General features: G+C 47.9%; 1 long non-coding RNA gene across 1 annotated transcript in view; it reads right to left on the reverse strand.

Annotated features, from left to right (window-relative positions):
* The window catches only part of LOC138510949 (uncharacterized), a 55,428-nt gene extending 39,989 nt beyond the window's left edge, over positions 1-15,439 (reverse strand). Inside the window, exon 1 of the long non-coding RNA XR_011280490.1 lies at positions 15,394-15,439. This is a non-coding gene — a long non-coding RNA (uncharacterized lncRNA). The remainder of the gene's footprint in view (positions 1-15,393) is intronic.
* Positions 15,440-26,578: the final 11,139 nt, after the last annotated feature.

Raw genomic sequence — 26,578 nt, forward strand, 5'->3', positions numbered from 1 at the left:
TGTGCTACAATTAAACTACTGGTACCACTGAATATTGCTTCAAAGCATTAGGCCAACAGGTGCTGCTGAAAAAGCAATGGCTTTAGAACCTTGGCAACTTGGGACCCAGCTTTAAATGGATGGGACGGTGGCTCCAGGCTTCATCTCACACGTTGGCGCGTTTGTTCCACCTGCAGATTTGAGAGTGAATTTGGAGATTGGAAGCTTAGACGATGTAGTGGAATGGAGGGTTTGGAGAGACACAGAAGACCTACATATAGCCCTAATGTACATGGAGCTAGAACCACACTGACTCTTATGAATCAATCTGGCCACTTTAAAGGATCATCGAGCACAGACCAGGAACTAATGTAGTTTAGAAAGAAAAGGAGTGGCTTGAGCATGTGTCATACTATGTTATGTTGCATGACTACTTTTAGGATTCAGCTTATGCCCTAATGGCGCTGTAGTGCTGGGCTAAGAGAGCTGACAGAGAGAGCTGACCACATTACCTTAACAAGGTTAGTCAGCTGATGGGAACAGATGTGTCTTTGGGGGCTTGCCGGATTGATGGAGAGTATCAAATCACAGGAGGCCTAGGGTAGTGAGTTTGAAATTGCTGCAGCTTGGAAGAAAGGGTACATTATCCTTATTTAGAACAACTTGCCAACAGCACCGAAGCGAGTCTCTGTGTTGAAGACTGCAGATTTTGAAAGGGACATATGTATTCGATTTTGGCTGAAGAATCATCAGTGCTCTTGTTTCTAGAGTCTTCACGGTCATACACTGTGCATTACATTACATTCCATTACATTCCACTCCCTCAGACAAAGCATACGATCTGTGAGTGTTAATCTCATTGGAATTCTGGCTGGAGAATTGTGGAACTGCAGCAAGTTGTATGCATAGCTGGTTTGTAGTACACATATGCTAAATTGCAGTAATCTATGTGTGCTGATACGAAAGCATCCATAATACTTACATGACGAGGGAAGGGACAAAATAGGGGGAAGAAATGTGTGCATTCAGCCAAACGGCGGGACCGTGAATGTGACAGTAGACTGTCAAAACCCTTCACAGTGACCCCTCGTGGTAAAGGTTCTTCCGATTCGCCAGAGCTTCCTCCTTCCTGTGGTATGGTATTTTTAGGGAAACATTCCACAACTAGATTCGAAGCTGATTCTTACACCTGACCAGTAGCTTTTATCATTTTATGTTTCCCAGATTTTAAGGAGCCGGTTCTGAGTGGGAGGAAATGGTTGCTTCCCAGTACTTACTAAGCAAGCCCTGGCCTCAACCAGCATATTATGAATCTTATGGGGCAGGCAACTGTCCCTAATGTCCAATTCAGCCCCCTCCTCACCGGATTCATCTGTACTTAGTTGTAAAGTAGCATCTTCCAAAGATGGTGCGGTTCCTTTTTTCCTTGAAATGTTCTGGTCCTCAAAGAGGTACGGCCGCTCTCGGGAAGAGGCCACTATGCCTGTAAGGCTGTAGTCCAGGCAATAGACTACTGTCCGAAAGGACCCTAGAAGGGAAAAAAAGCCGGTGTTGTATGCTATCCTGCGGGCCATGATAGATTGTGGGAGGCAGTGTTCGGCAATCTTCGGAGTCACGCCCACTTGATGGCTACAGCCATACATGCAGCCCGAAATGAAAAGCTAATGTCATAGCCCGCCTACAGCCCGCCCTCCAACATCTCTATTGAGGGATTGGCCAGAGCTACCAGGTGGGCGTTGTTTCAGGGCCTTCACTCTGTCATGGGAAGCCGAATATCATACAGTATGGTATAATATACGGCTTCCCATGTTGTTGTTTTTATTTTAATACTGTGCAAAGTCTGGGAGCCTAGCATTCGCTCAGTTGTACATTTGCGCACGTTATTATTTTAAATGGTATAATCATAAGAAAGTTTGTACTGTTACAGTAGATGGGGCGCTTAAACATTTTTTATGGCATAATTAACCTTTCTATATTTGATTCCAACATCAAAGCACGAGGAATCACTGCAGGAGCCTCTCTTAAGGATAAAGGGGGAGGTTGGGCTCAGTCACACAACTCTGTCATAATGCAGGGGGGTGCACGGTAGGGTCTCCCTTCAGCATGTGTTATTGGGAAGGGAAGTCAACAGTATTTTACGTAATTGTTGTTAAGCTCCCTGTTCACCCCCGGCTTGGTAAACTGTGCACATTATCACACACTGCTGCAAGTGACTGGTATGGGCTGCGCTATGTCATGGATACAACACCACTGGGCCAATGAGGCTCAAGCCCCCTACCTAAAGTTTGGGCTGTGTGTATGGGGATGAAATGCAGACTAGTGAGAGTCTGTGTAATTCCTTTCCTTTTGTCCTCAGCAGTGCTGTTCTTCGGCATTCATGCATTCAGCCATCACACACTACAATGGGGCATTTCCAACCGAAAGATCCCCTTCCCCTTACAGCTACAACTATCAATTCTGTGCCTGCTTCCAAGACGGATCTATGTGATTACTGTGCCCCAATTACTATGACCCCCACAATGTTGACTTTTTTATTTCAACCCCATTTTCACCTCATATATATGCTGGGAGAGACACCATCAGCCCACCTACATGTATTATGGTAATTCGCATCCCTGTCTCCCTGGGGTTAACTCACAATGACACAAGTCGTCATCCTGTTTAACGTTTAATCTGGTCCCTGCCAATGTATCGGCACCACCTACCTCCTCCCTTGACACCCCCATACCTTTTCATTGTTGGGGTGCATGATATCATGGCCTGAACGCAACTATGGTAATTCACAAAACCTGTAACACACATCCTGTTTTATGTTTACTCTGGTCCCAAATGATGTAGAGGCACCACCTAGCCCTTCCCTGGATACCTCCATACCCTTTGATTGTGGGGGTGCAAGATATCATGGCCTAAATGCACTTATGGTCATTTTGCATCCCCTGCCTCCCTGGGGTTAACTCACACTGACGCAAGTGGTCATCCTTTTTTATGTTTAATCTGGTCCCAACCAATGTAGATGCACCATCTAACCCCTCCCTGGAGACCCCCATACCTTTTGATTGTGGGGGGTGCAAGATATCATGGCCTGAACACACCTATGGTAATTCGCATCCCCTACCTCCCTGGGGAAAAATCACACTGACACAAGTGGTCATCCTGTTTTATGTTTAATCTGTTCCCAATCAATGTAGATGCACAATCTAACCCCTCCCTGGACGCCCGGATACCTTTTGATAGTGGGGGTGCAAGATACCATGGCCCAAACACACCTATTGCAAATTTAATTCTAGCCGCCGCTCCCCACAGGAAACCCTGTGATCTTCCGGCTAATGGCGGACGATGACGGATCGTCCGAAACTCTGGAGACAAACTAGTTTGGATCTTTTTCAACCATCCGCACCGCTACCACGTGAGCATATGGCTCTTTAGTAACGTGCATGCAATGGATGGGGTTGCAGAATAATTCTGAGTCCAAATAATGGAACCAACTCGGGAAGATGGCAAAGGTACTGTTTTATTAACAATTATCCAAAACAGGGAGGTTACAACGGACATCAATGGACGTTCGCTCAGGCTCTTGACGATTTTCTCATAAAAACATCCTTATATGCAAAGAATACATCAGACGTGATGTCATACTGCATGGCAAATAATAGGAAACCTATCAAAGGCTGTGATAGGCTTAAGGGGAACAACTAAGTATACATTGCATAGGGACTAGGATTGGGATTTGCTGTCCACTCTCAGGTGGAAAACGTATGCCTACCTCTTAAAACTTGTAAAGTACATAGTTTATCATTGGTCTTCAAACTATAAGGCCCTTCACTATATGGCCCTCTACAATTGGTTGGCACGCTCGTGCCATGTCTAGAACATTCGGTTCACTTATCAGCAGGTAAACTCAAACCCAGGTGCCAGGAGGTGGACTGGACATTTCCTCCCCACCCAATTAGCCCAGCATCTCTCATCAACCATGGCTTCTGCCATGAAGATTGTTTTAGAAATTGGCCTTGCAAAGTATCCTTGTCTGTGGGAATATATGGGAGTGCAGGCTCTCACTATCGTTGTTCTAGGACTCCAAGCTGAACTCTATTTCCATCCTAGGCTCACATGACAGGAGACCATGAATTGGCCCATTTTGCAGCAGCCAACATGACCTCTGACCCTTTCAGTACAACTCACACAAAGGGAACTGATGTATGTGTTATTATTGTGTTACAATGCAATAATACTATTATGTCCGTGGCACTAAATCATAGATATGTACTCTGAATCATTTAAAATTCCAATCCGAAGCATATGTGATTGTGCACTTCTAACAGGCAGGGGACCTGGGTAATTGGCGTGCAGGCCAATGGTGGTATGTGGGTGGGAGCATATCTATTCTCTGTCTTTGCATCAGGTGGTGTGGGTTTTCTTGACTGTGTTTGTGCTTCTATTTGTCACTTTGGTTGGGTGCATTCTGGTACATGTAGTGATTTTCGTATTGGTGTACCGAATGGATGTTGTTACGCATGCACTGGATCATTTTCTTCAATTGAGACACACCTGTCAAGCCCTTGCACTCACGCATGCTATTACTGTGTTGCACCTTGATTTCCCCCTCTACACTTGCACGTTCAATGCACTCACTAGCAATAGTAGGTTTGTCTCTCCTTATCTTTTTTTATCATTACTTGTTGTACTATTGTAGCAATTATTGATCCTTGCTCTAATTCATGGTCTACCTTCCCCTTTACCCACCCTGTCTGCCCTCTGTGCGCTTTCAGGGTGTTTTGCTAATTGCATGAGCGCAGAATATTTGAACAACAAACCCGGGAATGTTGTGCATTATGCATTCAGCCATATTTGACTGTCTATGTATGTCTCGCATCCTTGTTTGAATAAAAGGTTTGGGAAAAAAGTTATAGAATTTTGCTTTTATACTTAACCGATATTTAATTGTTCTGATATTCTGAAATGTGTAGGCTTAATTGAGCTGCAACAAGAATGCTGTGTGACTTGACTAGTTTATATTTGTGTATGATTTTGTATTATCTGGGGAGATGGTTTATATTTATGGCCTGTATTGTTTGTCGAATTGTGCATAGGAGACTTTTAAATATTCATGTTCGTGTGCAAGGTTTGTTGGAAACCAAAGCACAAATGGAAAAATAAATAAAAAAGAATGCTAATCCATGCACTGGGAGAAATTCTTAACCCTGAGGTGCAGGCCCGTTTCTTGGCACGGGCGAGGCGGGCAGCTGCCCGGGGCGCAACCGCCAGGGGGGTTCGCAATTACCCCGCTACACTGGAGCCTCTGGAGGGGATAAAATTCCCCAGTTTGTGGGGCGGCGCATTGCCGTGGGGACAGTTCTGTGGGTCAGGTACTGGCGCTGCCCCTTCCGACTGTAATGTCACAAGTACTACGTAACATTACAGAAGTCAGAGGCTTCCTCTGACCACTTTTGCGCCACTTGGGGTGGGGGCATAAGCACAACAATTAAAACACTTCAGGTCGCCCTGCAGCTAAAACCAGCTCCTCCCATCACAATGCAGGCAGGAAACTGCTAATGGTGGGCCATTAGTCACTGAATGGTTTCGTGCTGACATTGTGTTGGGAGGGGAGGTAGTGTGGGGCGTGGGCGTGCACTGTAGGCAGCTTTGCCTCTCCCAAAATAATAGTTTAAAGCGGCGCTATTTCTTTCATGCTGCTTCTTTTCCAAACTTGATATCAATTCCACTTTAAACCACTTCCATGGCACTGGTGATGAGTTACTTCATTATGCTGATAATAGTTTTGATCAGTGTTGCTGAGTAAATATTCTTTAAGCCATGACCCAGTTCATTTATTTATTTATGCAATGTTTGTCGGGTACATGGACACAGATTATTTATTTATGCAATGTTTGTCGGATACCTATATCCGACAAACATTGCATAAATAAATAGGTACCCGACAAACATTGCATGAATAAATAAATAATCCGGTTCCATGTCTCCTTATAACAAGTCAACAGTCAGACTTTACTGTATCAAAGCATACACTTGATTCCCGTTGAAAGAATTTTAAAGTGATTGTTTATTGTGTTCGGGTGTCTCCTTGTCATTGCCCTTTTGGCTTAGATTGCCTCCAAACCCCCTTCAGCATCTTGTGTTCTTTGATGGTTGCATATACTGCATCCTGTGCCATATTCATGTTCTCTTGGTGTGCCCAGTCCTCATTATCTGCAGCCTAAGTGGGACTAGAGCATACAATTGTCTTGGGCACCAATGAAAAAGTGACCCACTGTTGCAAATGGCAATTCATTCCTTGTGTAACGGACTGTTTGACTTTGGGTAGGAGTCCCTTAATGGTGTAGTTTGGGAGTGGGCTGGGGCGCGGGTTGCGGTGGGGCTGGGACGCGGGATGCGGTGGGGCTGGCGCATGGGGTGCGGTGGGGCTGGGGCGCGGGATGGGATGTGGGGGGTGTATTCCTAGTGTTTCACTCTGGGCACCAAATGTATTAGAAACTGCCTTGCTGAAGTGCGTTATAATGGTTTTCAAACAGGCAACATAACTGTGGAAACCATGATGACCATTCTCCGTGATAAAGAGAGTGGAATTAACATGCAAGGAGGATTCATGACAAGTGGGAGTATGGCATCCATCCTGCCACAAGACTGCAGCCTACCTTGTGTTCACTTATTTACAGGCACGCCTGATGCAGACAGGTGTGAACCCATTGTTCGCTAAACACTCCTTTTGCTTGGTATAATATTTCTTTACATTAATGTTTTGGCTATAGAACAGTGATAAAACACACAAGTTATGAAATAGTTAAGTTGACATTCATCACACAATGTTGTCCATGCACGAAGCCCCCAAAACAGACCACCTTGAGTTAAGCATTTCCATAAAACATTCAGGTGCTTCGTTTCAGCAATATGGTGATTAGCCCTCTATTAATATGGCATTCTTCCGTGTTAATGTGTCTACGTACATGGGGGAGTAAACAATGTTACGTTGGTGTCATGAAACAGAAAAGTCAAAATGTTTTTCATTTATGTGATTTTTATTATTTTTTGATCCCAGCAATTAAACCACTGTACAGGGCTTTTGTAATCCTCGGTAGCCTTTCAAATACTGTGCTTTCGTTGTGTCGGTGCAGAAGGGTCCCTCCTTTGTTCCTGCTCAGTCCCATGTGTGCTTCGAGCTCCTGTATTCCCACCACAGCCCCGCAGTGTAGAGCTCGGTTCTACTCCATGCGACTTAATTTCTTCAAACCCCCTCTTTCCCAGTCTCCCCTTCCTCTCTCCACCGCCGCTCAGTGTTGCCAGGTCAGAAGGTAAAAATAAGCTGAATGTTCCTTTAAAACAAGCCCAAAACAAGCTGACTCCCAACCAAATAAGCTGCAAAAACAAGCGCACCTCTAAAATAAGGTGGAAAGGTCTCAGAAGTTGAAAAATAACTATAACGCAAAGAATACATACAGAGAGCTCAAACATATGTTAACAAAAAGCATTTATTAAAATTGTTATTTTCTAACAATTGGTGTCTGTTTTAATTTTTTGTATGTGTGCGACTTATAAAAGCAACATTATTGGCTTTTTGGATCCTTGGCTGCCCTGGTCCTTGATTCGTCGCTCACCTCTGGTCCTTGGCTCCATTGCAGGTACCTGCCAAGTAGCCCCATGTACTTCATGACACTGAGCCAGTCCAGGCATTTCCTATTAAATGCTAGGACTGGTATTTTATTTCTTCCCATTATAAGTATGGGCCTACAAGGACCAGTATGCAACGGGAAAAGGGACTAGCTCATGGCGACAAGCGTGACATGGCTCCCCCACTGTCGTCCTTCTGGTATTGGGAAACCTGGTTGATTGCTGTCATCTGGTCCTTGGTTCATATAGTCCTTCACCCCTCTGGTCATTGGCTCCCTCATGACTTACTCCTCTAGTAAATCACTAGCCCACCCATTGACTGTTCATTGCCATGCTAATCCCCAACCCTGTTCATGCCCCTCCCCGCCCAAAACACCTTCTCATGGGAACTCTTTGAGCTCTCTTTAATCAAGCCTTAACATTAAACTTTGCACTCAATCCTGAATTAATTTGAGCTGTAAATGCTACTGGTGTAATAGAAATGTCTTAACCTGGTCTGCATTCAGCCAATCAAGTTAAAAGCACTGTGTGTGTCCTTCAGTGAAGTCATGTTAACAGTTTTTGGCTTTTGCAAACTTATCAGGCATTTGCCAGGCACTGCCATTAGATGCCCAGGTACTTGCATCATTTTGCACCTGGTGCCGTTCATACAACTAAAGACAGCAGTGCCTACCAAGGGCCTTTCCCATGCCTACACAAAACCCTAAACTATTGTCATTATCTATGCTTGTTTCCATCATGACTAAATACTAAATGCTGTAAATACCCCGTGTTTACCTCTTGGCTAGGTAATGCGTCTTCAAAGGGTCTCTCATATTGAAAGAGCCCATCAATGCAAAAGAAAGGAGTACTTGCAGGTCGTTAAGGGGCTGCAGACAGCCCCGTCCAGGACGCTGCATGGGGCTTCACATCAGGAAGGCAATCAGCCCGAGCCTCACAGCCTGTGCATAACTGCTTACGGCAGGACGGCATGTTCGCCTTTCATATTCATTTTTCTTTTTTGTAAATGAGGCCAAGTCAGACAGACTGGCAAACAAGCGGAACAATAAGCACACAATTAAGGAACAACGCGGACAAAAACCGCGACAAGCAACCTGTTAATATTATAAGCGACTTTGGGCAAAAACAAGCCCAAAGTCACTTATAATATATATATTTTTTTTTTTAAATATATTTTTATTTTATATATAAACCAAACGACAATACAACTGAACATAAATAAACACATTTAACAACAAAAAGCACTGCAATCCCCATCCCTCCCCCCCATGAGCCTGTATGGTGTTCGCCATCGGTATCCGCTGTGAACGGGGGGGCGTCATCGCTCTCAGATTCAATTGGAGCCGACCCCGTTCCAAACAGTTCAGCTATCAACAGTTTCCATGCCGCGAGGGAGCATAGTTCCTCCTCTTCCCCTGCAATACTGGTATCCCGCCACACAGCCGTCTCGGCCTCCGCCCATTTTTGGAGATCACTCCACCCGACCTCCATTCGTGGCTTATGGCACTCCTTCCATCCCATAGCAATCCTACGTTTAGCAAGCACATAAGCCAAATCTTTCAATTTCTCGACATGTCTAAGTTTACGCGCTCTGGGATATCCCCCCAGTAAGCAGGCCCAGGCTGAATCCACTTTGAGCGTGACACCCTTTCCTGCCAGCTTCTGCGCCACTTCACCCCAATAGCCTGCAATTACTGGGCACGCCCAGAACATGTGTATCATGTCTGCATTCTCCTCGTCACACTTGGGGCACGCCTGGCGTCCAACATCCCGAAATTTGGATATTCTCAAGGGGGTCATGTATGCCCTGTGCGTTATATAAAGCTGTATTTGCTTAAACCTGGCGTTTCTCGATACTTTTTTATGATACCCCAGGGCTCGCTCCCACAACCCATCTGCCATCGGGGCCCCCATCTCCGTTTCCCATTCCAGTCTCAAGTGCACTAAATCGCTCCCAACCTTCGTCATCAACATCTCGTACAACCTAGAGACCTCATGCCCGCCCTCCGATGTGTCATATAATATCTCCACCGTGGCGTCCGGTTCATCGGCCAGGGTAGTTTCGGGCCACCTATTCCGGATCTCCTGCACTATCCTGTGATATGTCATATATTGACCCCTGTGCAATCCCGACCCTGCCTCTAATTCTTCGAACTCCAAATGGTCCCATCCTGCCAAATATCTCCCATGGTGACCAACCCCACTGACTCCCAGTATATCCGGATGATTACTCTGAGCTGCCCATCTCCCTTCGCCAGTGCGACCAATGGGAACTGCAACACACACGGCAAAGGGTTACCCATCATCCGGCAGGCCCGTTTCCACATGTTCCGTCCCAAAGCTAGCATTCTAGGCCGCTCCCTCATGCATGCATTAGTCACCCAGATCACCTCTCGCAGATAAAAAGGGGAGCAATCCCTCCCAAACAGCCTGTGTTCAGGGGTCTCGTCGTCAGAGAGCCACCTGGACACATATTGTAGCTGCGCTGCCACATAATATGCCTCAAAGTTCGGCAGTTTGACTCCGCCCTTCTCGTAGAAGTTCTGCAGCTTCCACAGTGCAACTCTGTTGCGCGTGCCGTGCCACAGGAATTCTCTGCAAACACTATGTAGCCTCACAAAAAACTTCTTAGGAATCATGTAAGGGATGTTAAAATAATGCAGAAGCCTGGGCAGTACCACCATTTTAAGCATAGCTCCCCAGCCCATCATCGCTAGTGGCAATCTTTCCCAGAACCTCATGCATTTCTCGACCTTCCCCACAGCAAGTTCAGTGTTATGCTTGTGCTCTTCCACAGTCGTGTGATACACGTCAATTCCCAAATATCTAAAGGATCTCGTCGCCCACGGGATCTGCAACACTGGCAACCTCTCTACCGGAGTCCCCACATAGCCCCCTAGCGGAAATAGAGTGGATTTCTGGGGGTTTACCGCTATACCGGACAACCAGGCATACCTCCCCATCACCTCTAAGACATACTGCAAATTTTCTTCTGGGTATCTTAGGTATAGCAGCATATCATCTGCATACAGGGATATAAGGTGACACTCTCCTCTTACATCGATGCCGACCGGGTCATATTGCTGCCGGAGGTAAATCGCTAAGGGTTCCAGGGCCAGGATGTGCAACATTGGGGACCAGGGGCACCCCTGCCTAGTGCCTCTGCCCAACTGCCATCTCTCTGACACCACTGCACCCGTGTGGGCCCTGGCTAGTGGTGCACTGTATAACATCTCGGCCCACCTAACGTAACCTGGTCCCATCCCGTACCATCTCAGAGCCGCCAGCAGCCAAGGCCACCGAACAGAGTCGAACGCTTTAACCGCGTCCAATGCCACTATCTCCATTTCGCCGTCATCACTGCAACCCCACTCGACCACCCTGTGGAGGCGTCTGTGGTTATGACTAATGTTCCTATTAGGGACATAGCCCGTCTGGTCAGGGTGGATCAACTTGCTGATCACTCTACGCATTCTAGTAGCCAGGACCGCTGTCAGGATCTTGCTATCTTGGTTCAGCATCGACAGGGGCCTGTAGGAGCCACAATCATGTCCCGGTTTATTTGGCTTGGGGAGCGGTATTATAATCGCCTCCCTAAGTGACTCCGGCAACCGTCCCATCTCGTACGCATTTCCAGCATGGGCGGGAGCACTTCCTCCGCATACACTTTATAAAATTCACTGGGGAACCCATCTGCCCCTGGGGCCTTGCTAGTGGGCAACTGTCTCACAATCTCCTTCAACTCTTCCAGGGTGATCGGAGCATCCAGCTCCTCTCGCTCCTCATCGCTGACCTTAGGCAAGCCTACATCTTCCAGCACTTCGTCTATCTCCTCCTGGCTGCCACCTTCGCAATCTTCGTATAAGACCTTATAGTATTCCACGAATGCCCTGTTCACGCCTTCTTGGGTGTCTACCTCCTCCCCCTTTTCATTGGTTACCAATCTGATCGGGGATCGTGGGGTCTCGCTCTTGTACAGCCAAGCTAAGAGTCGGCCCGTTTTATCTCCCCCCGCATGCAGTCTCTCAATATACTTTCTATAGTTCAAATTACAGAGCCTATCCCAATATTCCGCACACTCCTGTTGCAATTTGGAGACCGCCTCCGCATCTGTCCCACCACCTTTCAACTCCTCCTCCAGCTCAGTCTCAGCTCTATGCAGATCCGCCAGGACTCCCCCCATCAATCCCTTACACTTCGCAATGGCGATCCCCCGCATTACCACCTTAAAGGCCTCCCATAAGGTGCCAGCCGACTTAACGCTCCCTTTATTCACCTCAAAATAAGCAGTTATCTCTTCCCTCATATCCTCTCTGAAGGCAGGGTCCTTGAGCGCCTCTGCCCTGAGGCGCCATGTTGGTATACGCGCTCGTGGGGAATACAGCTGCCATCGCATGACCAGGGGCGAGTGGTCAGAGAGGACTCTCGCCCTGTAGTCTATATGGTCGCACTCCGCGACTATGTCTGGCGTAGCGAAGAAGTAATCAAGCCTCGTGTGCAGTAGATGCGGAGCCGAATAGTGCGAGTATTGCCTCACGCCCGGGTGTTTCGCTCTCCACACATCTACCAGGCCAAAATCCGCCAGCAGCGTCTGCAATACCTTAGCCGCCGGACTGGGCTTAGCCATCTTGTCATCCGACCTATCCTCCCTGGGATTCAACACGCAATTAAAGTCGCCACCCCATATCACCGTTCCCCCCATCCCGACACTGAGCTTGGTGCACAGCGTCCTAAAATATGTCGCCGTTTCCTGGTTAGGCGCGTATGTGTTTACAATGCACACTACTTTGTTCTCTACCAGCCCCCTCACCATAACCAACCTCCCATCCTCCTCCACAACCTCCTCAATTAGCTTAAATGGGACGTGTGGCGCCACCCACACCAGCACTCCTCTGGCATAGGCGGAGTACGTTGATCCTACCACTGTTCCCTTCCACTTCCTCCCTACCAGCTCCAGTTTCTCTCGCTTTAGATGTGTCTCCTGTAGCAGGGCTACGTCTATCTTCTGCCTCCTAAGATACAACATGACTTTATTTCGCTTAAGATAACTGTTAAGCCCTCTAACGTTCCACGTTAATATCCTGAGGTCTCCCATGGCCTATCAGTAGTTTCCTCCCCCCATCCGAGGCAATCCCTCCCCACTTTGCGAACACCCAATCCCGGTTTCACCCCCAGGCTCATACAAAAACTAAAACACCCCCCCAAACCCCTACCCCAAACAACTGCCCAGCTCCATCCGTGGATCTCAGGCATCCCTGTGTTCGGTCCTCCTTGGAAAACCCAAATAGAGAACCCGACAGGGTGTCACCCCACTAACAGTGACTAAACTAAACACAAAAAGGGGTGTAAAGAGCGGCTTCTGGAGGCTCCTCTACTTCGCAACCATGTGCGTGCTCACGGACCACGTTTCATAACCATTGACGCACGTATGTTCTCCAGCGAGTTCAATGACTATATTCAAGTCCCAATGTTAGTGACCCGACCGGGCCTACAGCGTTACTTATCTCGTCTTTTATTTTCCACCGGCCGTCTGAACATCTGACTCCTGAGGGCAGTTTTGTGCATCCAACCACTCCATAGCATCCTCCGGGGTGACAAAGAACAGCAGCTTGCCCTGAAAGAAAACCTTCAGTTTGGCCGGATAGAGCAACATGTATTTAAGCCCCGCTTCCCGCAATCTCCTCTTCACCGATCCAAAGTTCATATGACTGCGCTGTACCTGCAGGGTGTAATCGGGATAGGCAGTTATGTTCGCCGCTCCTCGTTGTATTGTGCCTCCCTTGCGGAAGTGTTCAAGAATCCTTTCTCGGTCCCGGTAATTAAGGATCTTGGCTATCACTGGCCTGGGCGGGTTTCCCGGCGGCGGCTTCCTAGTTAAGGCCCTGTGCGCTCTCTCAACCGCAAAACCCTGTGACAGGGTGCCTCCCGTGATCTCCTGCAGTAGCATGTTTTCGATAAATTCCGTTGGATTATGGCCCTCAGTTCCCTCCGGCAGGCCCACGATACGGATGTTATTCCTCCGGGCGCGTCCTTCTGCCTCCTCCGCCCTACTCTCCAAATTGCCCATGCGTTGCACCAGGGCATGGAGTTCACGCTTATGCACAGCGCAGTCCACCGCGGTAGGGCCCATTTCTTTCTCCAAAGTCTCCGTGCGCTCTGCCAGAGTACGCACGTCCTGCCTTAGGAGGTTCACGTCCTCCTGCACTGCCCCAACCTGGAGTTCCATTGCGGTCTTCAGTTCAGCCACAGCGAGCTGGAGCTTGGTCTCCCAGGTCGCTTTCAGGTCTGCGATCGCAGCGAGGACCTCCTGGTTCGCACCCCTGGCGGCCATTTCCTTGGCTTGCGTTTTATCTTTGCTTTTGGCTCCGTCTGGGCCGGGAGGCGTCTAAGCGTATTCGTCGAGCGTGTGCTGTTTGGTCTTCGCTCTCAGGGGCTTGTTAGACATGTCTCCCGTCCTTCTATCCCCGCTCGGATCTAGGGCAGGGTGTCACAGTGCGCTCTTCGGGTGCCCCATCGTTATCGCCACATCTCTGACACAAAGTTCCTTTGTCCTCCGGCTCCCCCGGCCATCTTGTCTATTACCTAGCTAAGCCAGGTCGCGTCTCACCCTTTGAGGCGCACTTTAGGCCATGAAGGGCCCGGGGCACAGTTCCAGGTCACACCGCACGCTCCGGTTACAAAGTATCTTCGGCCAGGCCCTGCTCCCTTCCCAGGTCCGCGCCGTCGGCCTCACAGGACTGGGTGTCTTTAATGACCACGATGCACCCGAGTCATGCACCTTCACCACCGCCACGCTCCAGTGCGACCGTCAGGCGCCCAGATCAATCACCCCTTTGTTCCTTCGTTAGGCGGCGGCGGCCATTTTCTCGTTCATCGCACTCTCGCCTCCAGGTCTTCTTTTAGCTTCTTGTTGCGCTCTCACGGTGCAGGCCCGTATCGAAACGTGTCCACACGTTCACCTGAGATTCATGTACGCAGTCATATCAGTCTCAGCCAAATTACATCGGTCCTTGCACGGTTTTCAGTCGGATAATGTACGGATCTTCGGGAGCCCCGTACAGAAACGTCCTTTCACATGGCTTCCTAGCCACGCCCCCCCAAAGTCACTTATAATATAATAAGCGGACATGACAACACTGCGGCCGTACAAAAGAAGAAAATATAAGAACTGCTTAAATGATGGACACGGGAACTCAAGGACAGGGGTGGAGCTACACAGATCACTGGCCAATCCCAGGAACAGAAATGTAAGAGGGTGGGCTATGACATTAGCTTTTCATTTCGGGCTGCATGTGTGGCTGTAGCCATCAAGTGGGTGTGACTCCGAAGATTGCCGAACACTGCCTCCCACAAGCTACCATGGGAGGCAGGATAGCATACAACACCGAAAAGCTTAACAAAAAACCCTTCTCCAAAGAGATGCGTGTTCTTGGAGAATTGCAGCCGAATCCCGAATGTATGTTTTTGTAGGTAGATTCCCTTAGCAAGCACTCACGGTAGGTGACAGCAGGAGCGATGAGAAGCGGAAGAGAATCCCACGTTATTTTCAAATGTAGGTACGTTGCGGGAATAGAGAGTCTCCACCAGAACAAAGGAAATGAGAGGCAAAGGTGAACTCCAGCAGGATTTAAAGAAGCCAGCAGGAAGCCAGGGAAAACAGACGGGAACCCAAGGAAGGAAGGATGGGAGCACTGATAGGCAGGAGTCCAAAGGAAAGCAAGCTTTCGCGAGGGTAAAAGAAGTACAGGCAAGGGGGGAGAGAGCAAAGCGCGCACGTAAGAAACAGCGTCTTACCCAAAGTGGAAAGAAGCGGTTGCAACGCGCCATGAGAAAGTCACGCGGCATTGATGAAGGCTGGCACTGCTGGGGAAGGGAAAAGACTAGACTGCTGCAGCACACACGGGAGTGCGGGAAGGAGGAATCAATGGCCTGCAGACACCATATCTTCCATAGGCACCAGGATGGGTGGCTGGTGCCAGTAGCAATTAGAGGTATACTTTAGCCGAAGCCCAATCATTATCATAATTTGAACTAGCAGTCTGGGGACCTCTTTCAGTTCCATAATAGAAGACAAGACCATCGCCCAGTATGTCCATGCATACCCATAACTCCAGCACACATACCAGTAAGTTCTTATCAGTCCACGCCCTCTCAAGCATAAGGAAAATGTGCTTGGAAACATCCTGGACAGCACAGAGGGTAGTGCCACAATGTAGTAGCCTAATGGCATGAATTTAGTACTGGAAGGTATTAGCACTTTATTAGCCAGTAACCACATTTAACACAATTGCAAGTGCCCACCTTGTGCCCCTTGTGACTGTTTCCTGGTTTTGAGACACTCCTGGACAAGATTGAAAATCAATGCCCTCTGGGCACTGCATATGAGACCTCTGCATCCTGTGAGCATGAGGAGCACTCTCTCTAATGATATGTGTTTTCTGCTAAACCTGGCACTATTTGTCTTCTATTAGTTCCTCGTTCAGCTATTCATATTAAAACACTGAGAGATGACCCATGCCAGGTTTCGATTCCAGCTGCCACAGCTCTATACATTGCCTATTTCTCCACATCAGACTAGTTCATTCCAGCCTGACTTCATACCAATCCTGAGAACACAGGGGGTCAGGTATAGCACTGGAGAGTGGGATCACCCAAATGCTTCCCAAATGCTCCTAAATGGGAGGATGACATGCACTAGTGTCTGGCATTTCCCCTCTCCAATGGTCATACAGTACCTCAATCGCTCAGCAAGTCTGTACAAATAAAAGGAGATTTCATACCGGTACCCAAAGGCATTCTCCCAGTGTAACTTGGGTTAATACATAATCCTTTGTGAGAGCTCACTGCTTATCCTGACCATTATGCATTTGATCGACTAAAACTCCCAATTGAGAGGCTCTATAATATTGTAGGACATCTGGGAGACCCTCTGCACCCACCATCTAGGGAAACACGAGGATAGTAGATGTGATACTTTGTGATACTCCTATGGGACTCAATGGGAATGGGGATTTACCGAATTCCACCTCCGGAATTCCTGGGTTACAGGGGTCATAATGCCCGGTAATTCCGGGAATCACGGAGGCGGAATGGTAATACGAGTTTGGCGGTAACCTGCCGGAATCTCAGGTACGGTTACCGCCGGACTCGTAATGAGCCCCATTGGGTTGCTAGAGCACAATCCTATACGGTCAAAAAGATCTTTAAATGCCCTTCTGGTGTATTCAGCGCAACACAACTTAGTCATAAATATGTTTCAAGCAAACGTTATGTATTTTAGAAGGAAAAAGAATTGCCCCTGTAGAAGCTGGCCTTTCAAAAACACAATATTAGACCGAGTTGACTCATATGTATAATTCGCCACACAATTCCTCAGTATGCATAATGAGAAAGCTATATGGGAGTTTTCAGCAAATAAGACATTGGGCCTCATTGCAATGTTGCCGGTCCAACACCCTTGTTTCCGGACCGGCAAACTACAAGTCTGCCTGCAGAAGTAGCTGTGCCCAACAGGTCTGACCTTGCCAGTCACAGCGGCCATGGTAGGCAGACTTGTCATGGGAGCACCAACCCTGTTGCTAACGGTGCCGTAACTCCTGTTTCCCCACACCCATAGAGGGCAATAGGACTCTAAGGGAATGGGGATTAACTTTTTAAGAGGATAGCATGGTTGATAGTGTCAAAGGCAGAGGAGAGATCAAAGAGACTACGAACAGCAGGAGAGTTAGAGTCCAGATTTGCAAGCATGTTTTCATGAGTTTTCAGGAGAGCAGTTTCTGTGTCTCTAGATGCCCGGAATACAGATTCATGGTCATGGAGGAAACCAACGAGTTCAGTATGAAGGGTTGATTGGGAGAGGACCAACTTCTCCAAGAGTTTACCCAGGAAGGTGGTAGTGGAGATAGGGGGATTGGTAGCCAGGTAGGAGAGGCCAGCAGACAGCTTTTTTAAGAGAGGTTGCACAAGGGAGAGCTTGAAGGATAGAGGGAAAGAGCCAGTGGCGAAGGAGTGGTTACAGAAGTCGGCAAGAGGCAGGGCAAGAGAGGAGAGCCTGTCCTTAATGGTTCTATAAGAGCAGGGGAGCACCCGTTTGAAAGAGACCTTCATAGATCAGACGACTCTAGAGACCTCATCAGGTGCCAAGGGCAGGAGGGAGGAGACTGCGGGGGAGGGAGGGAAGCCAAAGGTTGTCCTGAGTTTTAGATGTGAAATGGAGTCCAATGCGGTGCCGAGGGCCTGGGAGTGAAGGAGAGGGGTGTAGACTGCAGTTGGATTGGCGAGCTCCTTGCAAATATTGAAAAGTTCATCCATGTTATTTGCTCCAGAGATGCAGGCTTGGATGTGGGCCCTTTTCTTGGAGTGGATAGAAAAACCATTTTGCCTCGGGTGCAGGCGACAGGCCAGTTTGTCAGAGGATGAGCGTGATGTCTGAAACGTCCGTTCAGCAACTCTCCACTTACGTTTCAAGGAAGCTATATTGGATTCATACCAGCCATTGCACTTGAACGCAGGCTTCTGCCAGATCCTTATGATGGGGGCAAACATATCGAGAGTGTTAGAGATGGAGATGTGAAGGTAGGGAGGACAGATTCAAAGGAAGAGTCCGAAGCAGTGGTGGGAGGAGGAATGAAAGTGGAGGCAAAAGCAGCGTCTGACACTTGCTTCATCGGTCAAATGACGGCGAAGGAGGCTGGCAGAGTGGAAGGCAGCTCTGTAAGAGGACAAAGGGTTCCCAGGTGGGAGGAGAGGAGAGAGTGGTTGGACCAGGAGAGGGGTGTGGGGACTGGATTAGTAATAAGGATGTTTCCAGAGAAGAGGGCATTCAGAGTATGTCCAGCTGAGTGGTTCAGATCAGAAGGAAGAATAGTGAAAGAGAGGGAGTCAAAGAGGTCACGGAACCGTGAAGTGGCTGATTCAGGAGAGTCGAGGTGGATTTTGAAGTCGCCGAGGAGGAGATTGGAAGTAGAGTTCAAGAGGGAGGATGTGAGGTCGGCCCATTTAGAGAGGAAGACCGGGATAGGGCTAGGGCGCCTGTAGATGGCAGCGAGGGTGAGTGAGAGAGAAGGAGAGACCCCAAGCCTACAGTTAGCACTATATTAATATATGTCAGATGATTACATTCTCTAGATTAACGAAAATAAAGGAGACCCTTTCAATAAAAGCACAGTTCATCGCAAGGAATGCTGGAATGTTACAGACGAGTCATATCAATTTCATGAACTCCCGATCCTTCTTAAACCAACAGAGCATTGATACATTGGTGTTCCTTGGCACTTGAGACCCATGCTAGGTATAAAACATTGCTGTACCACATGTCAAGGGTTTTGACCCATGTTGAATCCTTAGACTGGGTAGATGTGGGGATGAGCTGTCGCCGCCCATTATTCTATCCCAGAACAAACTAAATCAATAGACTGGGTGGATGCGGGGATGAGCTATCACCGCCCACATTCACGCCAGAATCCAGGAGAACTGCGCAGTTGGCACAAGACCACTCCAAAGATACAACGTTCTTGTGGGGGGTTCCACATCACCACTTTACTGTAAGGATGCCATCAAAACAATGTTAAGCAAGGGTCCTATACTATCAAGCCAAAGACCACTCTATTGAAATGCAGTAATTCAAGACAGATCCCAAAAATGGATGCAATACCGGTACTCACTACTATCAGAACGCCGGCGTTTTAAAACCACCAGACTTTTGTGTAAAACTGAACAGAGGAACCCAAACCAGGCCAAGGAAAGACTTGCTAAGAGGTGGACACAATGTAAAACTATATTCTGAAATGACTTGAAGGAAGTAATTGTTTAATGTATATGTAAAAATTGTAAGTTTAATTCAAACTAGGAACTAAAGTGACATTTAGCTGAATTCTGCCTGACATCTACCCCCGACAGGAGAAACCTGCTCAGCCATTCTTCCCAGGCCTAGCTGCATCCTGCTTCCCCACCAAAAGGAGTTGACACCTCTCTGATTAGATTAGGGGAGGGGCACCTGCAGGAGGTTGAACAAAGCCTTGTCCTGGACTCAGGCAAATGTTATATTGGGGGGGGGGCGTAAAGTGGCTTCCTCTTGGGAGAAGTAGGAGGAGAAGTGCCTCTGGGAGCCACCCGAGCTGGAGGCGGGGGCAGACAGAAGCTTCCCCCATGTGCTTTGGAACCTAAACCACACCCATCTGGGCCAGAGCATAATTTTAAAAAGATGGATAATTCATAGTACGGACTTGTCAGAATTATATAAGTAATATCATTATTCTTGTGATTTTTCTGTGCACGTTTTAAGAGGTGTTAGGACACTGGGGTGTATGCTGGGGGGCTGCTAGCGGAAAATAGGGTCTTACTCCAAATGTCTGCATGTTAAAAATCTGACACTTCATCAATTAATGTCCATACTCCTTGCGCACATGTGTGTAACTTTTGGTAAATGTCCGATATTGGTAAACCAGTCAAAAAGTGCAAAATGTCATTTTTGAATGCAAGCCCCCAGGAAGATCAGAGGCGGACAAGCATGGACCATAAGGAATATATAATGTGTACATGTAATTTCAACAAATTGTGTATCTGGGAAATATGTATTTGAATCAAATATAGATTTGTGGGCAAATTGACCAGGGGAGGATCCTCTGACCCATAAACAGACCTCATCATGATGACAATCCATTTCCTTCCCCCAATCATGGGAGAGGGGAGAATTGGGCCAATGACAAGTAGAGAGGGGCAGGCTCAGTTATGCCACGCACACACCCACTTCCAAAACACATAAAAAGAGACTGCTGGGACAGGTAGAGAGATTCATTTTCCATTTCTGCGGAGCATTTTGACGGCCGACATCCCATCCAGACAGAGACCAGAACCAGGGACCCATAGACTACAGAACTTTGAACCTAGAAGGCCCACTGCAAGCAAAAGTATTCTCAGCAGGCCTTCAGAATCCAGCAAACCTAAACAAACTATTCAACAGCCGGGCAAGCTGTTTGAATTCTTTGCCAAGAACTTTTGCCGGAACCGCAGAGCCAGACCGCTGTGAGCAGAACCAGAGATCTGGATCGCTGTGAGCAGAACCGGTGCCTGATTGACCCGCCGAGCAGAGAGAACCGCCGCTGGACGTGTTGATCAGATCCGTGACGAGGCCCATTCATTTCAAAATTAGGAGTGAGTATCCGCCAGAACTGTGCAGAACCAATCTCTTAGTTAAAATAATCTAATCCAAACTATTTTAACCTAATTAGAACAGCCTCCTAGAAATCGTGTCATCTGTCATTTTTAAAGCTGCACAACTGTCACCTGTCAATTCTGCAGCTGCAAGCTGTCACCTATAATTTTGAGTTTACTTTAAATCCGAAAATCTACCTTTATTAAATCGTCCGTATCTCTGGAACCGTTTGTCCTAGGAATGAGATTTCCAACAAGCCTAGAACCGACTTCCTACTCCTTATATTCTTACCGCAATCGCAATCGCGATTTACGCACTCGCAAAATTTACCGCGATTTGCGATTTGGCCTGATTTCGTCATCTGTAATAAGATAGCCGCTTTTGCCTGAACTGCTAAAATTTGTTTGCAACCTAATAACCATCCCTGAACCATTGTTAGTGCTGGCCTGAACTGATTTAAAGTGTCTACCACTCACCCTGAACCTCCTATAGGGAATTAAAAGCAATTTTAGCATTTTTCACTTCCTTGCCACCACATTACAAAGCACTCTTGCCCGTGTTTTAAAAAGCATACCTGTTGTCTAAGCTTGCTGGGGGGGGGGACTGAATTCCGTATTGTATTTGATTGTATTCCTGAAGACTGTGTGTGTTACTTCCATCTCCTTGCATTGCATATAGGGGGGGGTGAATTGCCACCAGGGGAAAAGTGAACATATTATCTCTTGTGAAACCATATCAGTTTATTTTCTGTACTGCATTTATTCCACCTTGCATTTCCTTGAAACCATAAAGCATTTCGGCTACCTCATCCTCTATACTACTTCTAAGTAACCAACCAAATCAGTTTACCAGTAGAACATTATCCATTGTTGATCACTGTCATATTTTAAGTGTGATATCCAATATTAATTTATTATAAAAGTGTGATAGATATATATTGTTATATTTCTCAAATAAACCTTTTAAATTTGCAAAACAGACCTACTTCTGGCTCTGTGGGGTCAGGGGGATTCTAAGAGAGGGGTGTTATATAAGGGTTGTCATCCAGAGTATATGAACTCGACCTAAAAATATATCAATAAGGGTTTCCCTCAGCATCCCAGACTAGGCATTGACTTAGCTGTAGTGTTGAAGTGAAGCCGCTTAACAAAGTTGGTGCTCGTAGCCGGAGATTCTGGGTTAGATCTAGCACTTGTGCAGCTTAATACAGTGTGCTAACTGACGGGATACATACATCCGGTCGGATCACCACGCTGTGGTACGCTGTAAAGCACTCCTCAAAGGAACGCTCTAAGGAGAAGGTCTGTCTTGCAAAACAAAATACAAACTTCTGTAAATCAGGAAGGAACTCAAATTCCAGAATGACGACACTGGTAGACATCAAAATAGCCAGAGAGCATATCTTACATAAGCTATTTGTGAGAGGTGAGTGGACTCATCAGGACCAAACGGTCTGGTTGCAGGCAATCGCGCAACAGGTCACTGAAACAGGGTCAGATACATGGAGAGAACAGGGTCCCCTACATGTGGCCCTGAGTGAAGTATATATGGCCCCCAAAGCCAAAGATGAACATAATTAGATTGCCAGGATAGCGGCATATTTGTACCTATATATGGGAGCCATACAGAATAAATGTGCTGAAGGCCAAGATCTGGCAAATAGGCAACAGATGGCTTTAGAGAAGGCCCAATCTGATCTGGACTCTTCTGAGCAGAGGTAGCTCAGGAGCCAGAAGTCAGAAAATGACAACAGACAGTACATCACTAAAATAAAGGAGGATATGGATGTGCTGCAACAGGAAAAGGCTGACCAGGATACCAGATTTCTAACCTTACAGAGGGAGTACCAAGAAGATTTGGACTCCCTACTGAAGAGCCAGAAAAAGCTGGGGAAACAGTTAGACTTCAATAGGGCATGTGCTGAGCAGGTAGTCACCCTGCAAAGCCACCTAGATAGGGAGAAGGCAGAGTGCAATAAACTGATTTTGAAAGACCTGGATACCCAGGCAGAGTTTGACCAGGAGCGCCAGAAAGCTGGTACCTTCCAAAGGCAAAGGGACGACCTGGCGGCACAGGTGCAGGCTCTTAGTCAGGAAAGTGATACCTTAGGCCAGGAAGTCTGCCACTTAAAAAGGAAAATGGAAGAAAATCACCTGGCCCTCCAGGGACTGGGTGACCTCCAAAAAGAACACCAGAACTTGTTAGAGCACACCAGGAGGGTGGAGGATGCTCTGGTAAGAAAGGAGCAGGCCAATAGGGACACAGCTCAGGAGGTAGCCCTCCTGCAGCAAAGACTGGCCCAGTACTCCAGGACCAATCAGGAGGCACAGAGAGAGAATGAGGCTCTCTGCCAGCACAATGATAGGCTCCAGCAACAGGTAGCGATGCAGGAGAGACTGATAGAGTCTAGTAAGGCCTTAACTGAGGAACTGAAAGCACAGGCTCTTGCATTGCCACAGGGAGCAGGGGCGGATAGAGATGAGGTTCGCCGGGAAAGAGAAACTCCTGAGCATAACCTCAGGAGCCCTAGTACCAGAGGCCTTCATCTCTCCCAGTCCCTGGACTCTGCCACCTCCATGTCCCCTCGCGTACATGAGCCCAGGGCCACGGGGATGGCAGATTACTATCCAGCTAGAAGTATGGGGCTCATAGGCCAGTACCTCCCAGGAATGGATGGGCGGGCATCCGGGAATGGGCACCCAAGCACAGTGCAATTTAGTGGGGAACCCCAGGAGATTAGGCCCATTAAGGGCATCCTGAAAACCTCTGCCCAGTTAGGTCAGTGAGGGGGGTACCCATCAAATCCTGGCAGCAAGAGGGATCTGAAGACTCCTCTGAGCATTACAGGACACAGGAGACCAGGTCCCCACATTCTGCCAGCCATTCCCAGGCTCGCAGAATCTGGGAAAACCTGGAAGATCAGACGGGCACCTCTGGGAGCAGTGCTTCTGAGTCAGAGGATGAATGGACCAGGGTTACCAGAACCAAAAAGGCCAATAAGGCAAAAAGGGCCTTGCTTAAGGACCCATTGAAACAAATAAAGGCAATAAGGAGTGTCATCACACCTTATCATAAGAACGCCAAGTATTCTGTTTGGGAACACTTGGAGCTCTATGAGCAAATGATGGAGACTTTCCATTTGAAGGACAGCAGTAGCTGCATCCAGTACGTCAAATGGACCTTCTCACCAGAATACTCCAGTTTCTTTGCAGGGCTGGAGGATCAAAACCATTCAAGGTGGTCCACATACAGGGCGGCCATCTTGAAACATTTTTCTGTGCACAGAAATCCTCAAGAGGCTCGCAAGGCAGCCTACAATTTGCAATGTGGGGAGGATCAGGCCCCACAAGAGTTTGTGCAAGAATTAAAGCGTGCTTTTGCGCAGACTACCAGAAGGGTGCACACGGATAGCAGAGAATTTATCAATACGTTTTTCCATGCCTTACCCAAATACATAATGACCCAGCTCGTGAGAGATTTTCATGAGAAAAGATTTTTAGACTGGGTCATTGAACAGGCTACCCGGATCTATGAGGTGCAGAAGCCCATCAAAAATAAAAATAATGCTCAGGAAAACCCCAAAACCAACAGCACCCCTGCTGCTGCCAAGGTGGCAGAGGTAAAGGTCACCCCCGTTTTGGATTTGGAGATGGGGGGGGCAAAAAACCTACCTGCAGTTAATAATGCCAAGCCCAGAAGGCCCTCAGGCCAGTCACAGACAGGGAGTCAAGGAGGTAGTCCCACAAATGGGGTCCCCCGATCCCCTGACTATGTAAGTCCCCGCTACAAGGGAAACCGACCAATCCTGGGTTATGTGTGGACTCCTCCAGCCCAAGGGGGGGATCCAGCCAACCACCTGACCCGGGGAACTTCCCTCCTAACTTCCCCCAGCAGGGCAGAAATTCACCCAATCCTGGGCAGAACTTTTCCCCGAGGTATCCACCCAATTTCCAGCCCCAAAATCATCCATTCTTCTTTCCCCAATTCCCTGAGCCCAGACAACCTAATCCGGGAGAGGGGAGGCCAAGGGTGGAGGGGTACCCGAATCTTCCCAACCCAGGGTATTACCAGAGAAGGGATAGCTACCCTTCGTGGGATAAGCCCAGGGGAGAAAATAGAGCCCTGTATCAGCCTGAGCGGGTTTCCCAGTTAGAGCGCCAGGTCCAAAGTATAGCACGGGATCTGGGTCACATACTGAGGGCTCAACAGAACCCTCAGATGAGCATGCCACCGCAGAATGCCCCAAACTCTGGACCTGGTGCTCCAGAACAATGACGGGGGCAGCACCCCGATAACCCACCGGTTCCCAGGGAGGAGGCAAAAGGGGAAGGGGGTGTAAAGCCTTGGAGGAAGCTTCCTTCCCAACTTGTAAACAGCCCCTGGAAAACCAGGAACCGGAAACAAAATCTCCTGCCCTTGAAAGCCTGCCTCCCAAGGAGCAGAGGGGGGGTAGGAGAAACAAAAGACCCAAACAGACCCACTTTGTGGAGGAGGTACAGGTCTTCCAATTTGAGGGAGAGGGATCCTCAGAAGATCCTGGGAAAAGGATCTTCTCCTTCAGAGATGGGGGAACTCCTCCCAAGGAAAAATGGGTCCCAAGGGATGCCAATTAAGACTGGGGAGATATGGAGACTGAGCTACCGCCGCCCAGCATCTCATCCCAGAACTGACAATACCAAAATCCCATGGGTCAAACCCATCCTGATGACTGCCTCCAAAAAGGGGGGGCAGCCCAGAACCCGAAACCATTTCCAGTTGCCAACTTTTTCTTTCAGATTCCTCAGGCTCTCCACAGAATTCTGCCCAAATCTCTTTGCTAGCAATGTCCAAAACCAGAAAGTTAGCCCACCAGTTGTCCAAAAATGTATTATCTGTGCCCCCTTGAGGAGAAGGAGGGAAGATATTATGCCCCGGTACAAGTACAGGGGCAGGGTACAATTTCGGCACTGGTGGACACCGGATCCCAAGATACCCTTCTGTCCATAAGGGCCTTTGATGAACTAAATGCAGTAAGGGGGGAGAATTACTGTATTCCTCTCACCTCTCTTCCTGGACAACTGCAGAACTTTGACGGGAGATTTGGACATCAAAATTGGGCAACACAAGGTGAAACACCCGGTCATAGTAGTGACTCCAGAGGGCACCCCTTGTTTACTAGGGAATGACCTCCTGAGAAGATTGTCACCCCTAATAGATTGTGTAAACAAGGTCCTCTGGACCCAGACTAGCCGACCAATAAAATTAAAACAGAGTGTCAACCATGTTAGTTTAAATGGCACCTGCCACATGGTTGAACAGAAATCAGACCAAGTAGAATTTCACTTCCAGAACAACCAAATTCCAGACGTGACAGTAATAGCAGTAGGACAACAGACTGGTGATGGGGAGTCCTCTCTATTTCTGAAAATCAACCTTCCTTCCAGTTTAAGGTGGTACTCCAAATTGGAAGGAAACACTCTGAAATTCTTTACCAATCCACAATCAGACACTCCCACTCCTATAGTCCAGAAAGAGGTGAAATCAGCTCAGAGCCTGGCTGATATTCAGCAAATTGGAGAGCAGTTGTTCATCCCTGTTCAGTTAAATGATGGGAAGGACTCTGTTCTCACCCGAGTGTGTGTGAACAACGGTAAGAGCTTCATCAGCGAAGCCATGTTCCGCCAACTCCCAAAAGATCCAGCCATTCCTACATTCAAACTGATAGACAAATGGGAAATGGACCTGGAAGCACCCAATTCGAAACATCTCCTGCCAAGCAGGTGTATGCTCAAAATCTCCATTGGCAACAAGAGCATAGTCCATAATTGTTGGGTCGTGCGAGATGTC

Source organism: Ambystoma mexicanum, chromosome 6p (genome assembly GCF_040938575.1).
Source record: "Ambystoma mexicanum isolate Mex_15411 chromosome 6p, UKY_AmexF1_1, whole genome shotgun sequence".
Classification (NCBI taxonomy): domain Eukaryota; kingdom Metazoa; phylum Chordata; class Amphibia; order Caudata; family Ambystomatidae; genus Ambystoma; species Ambystoma mexicanum.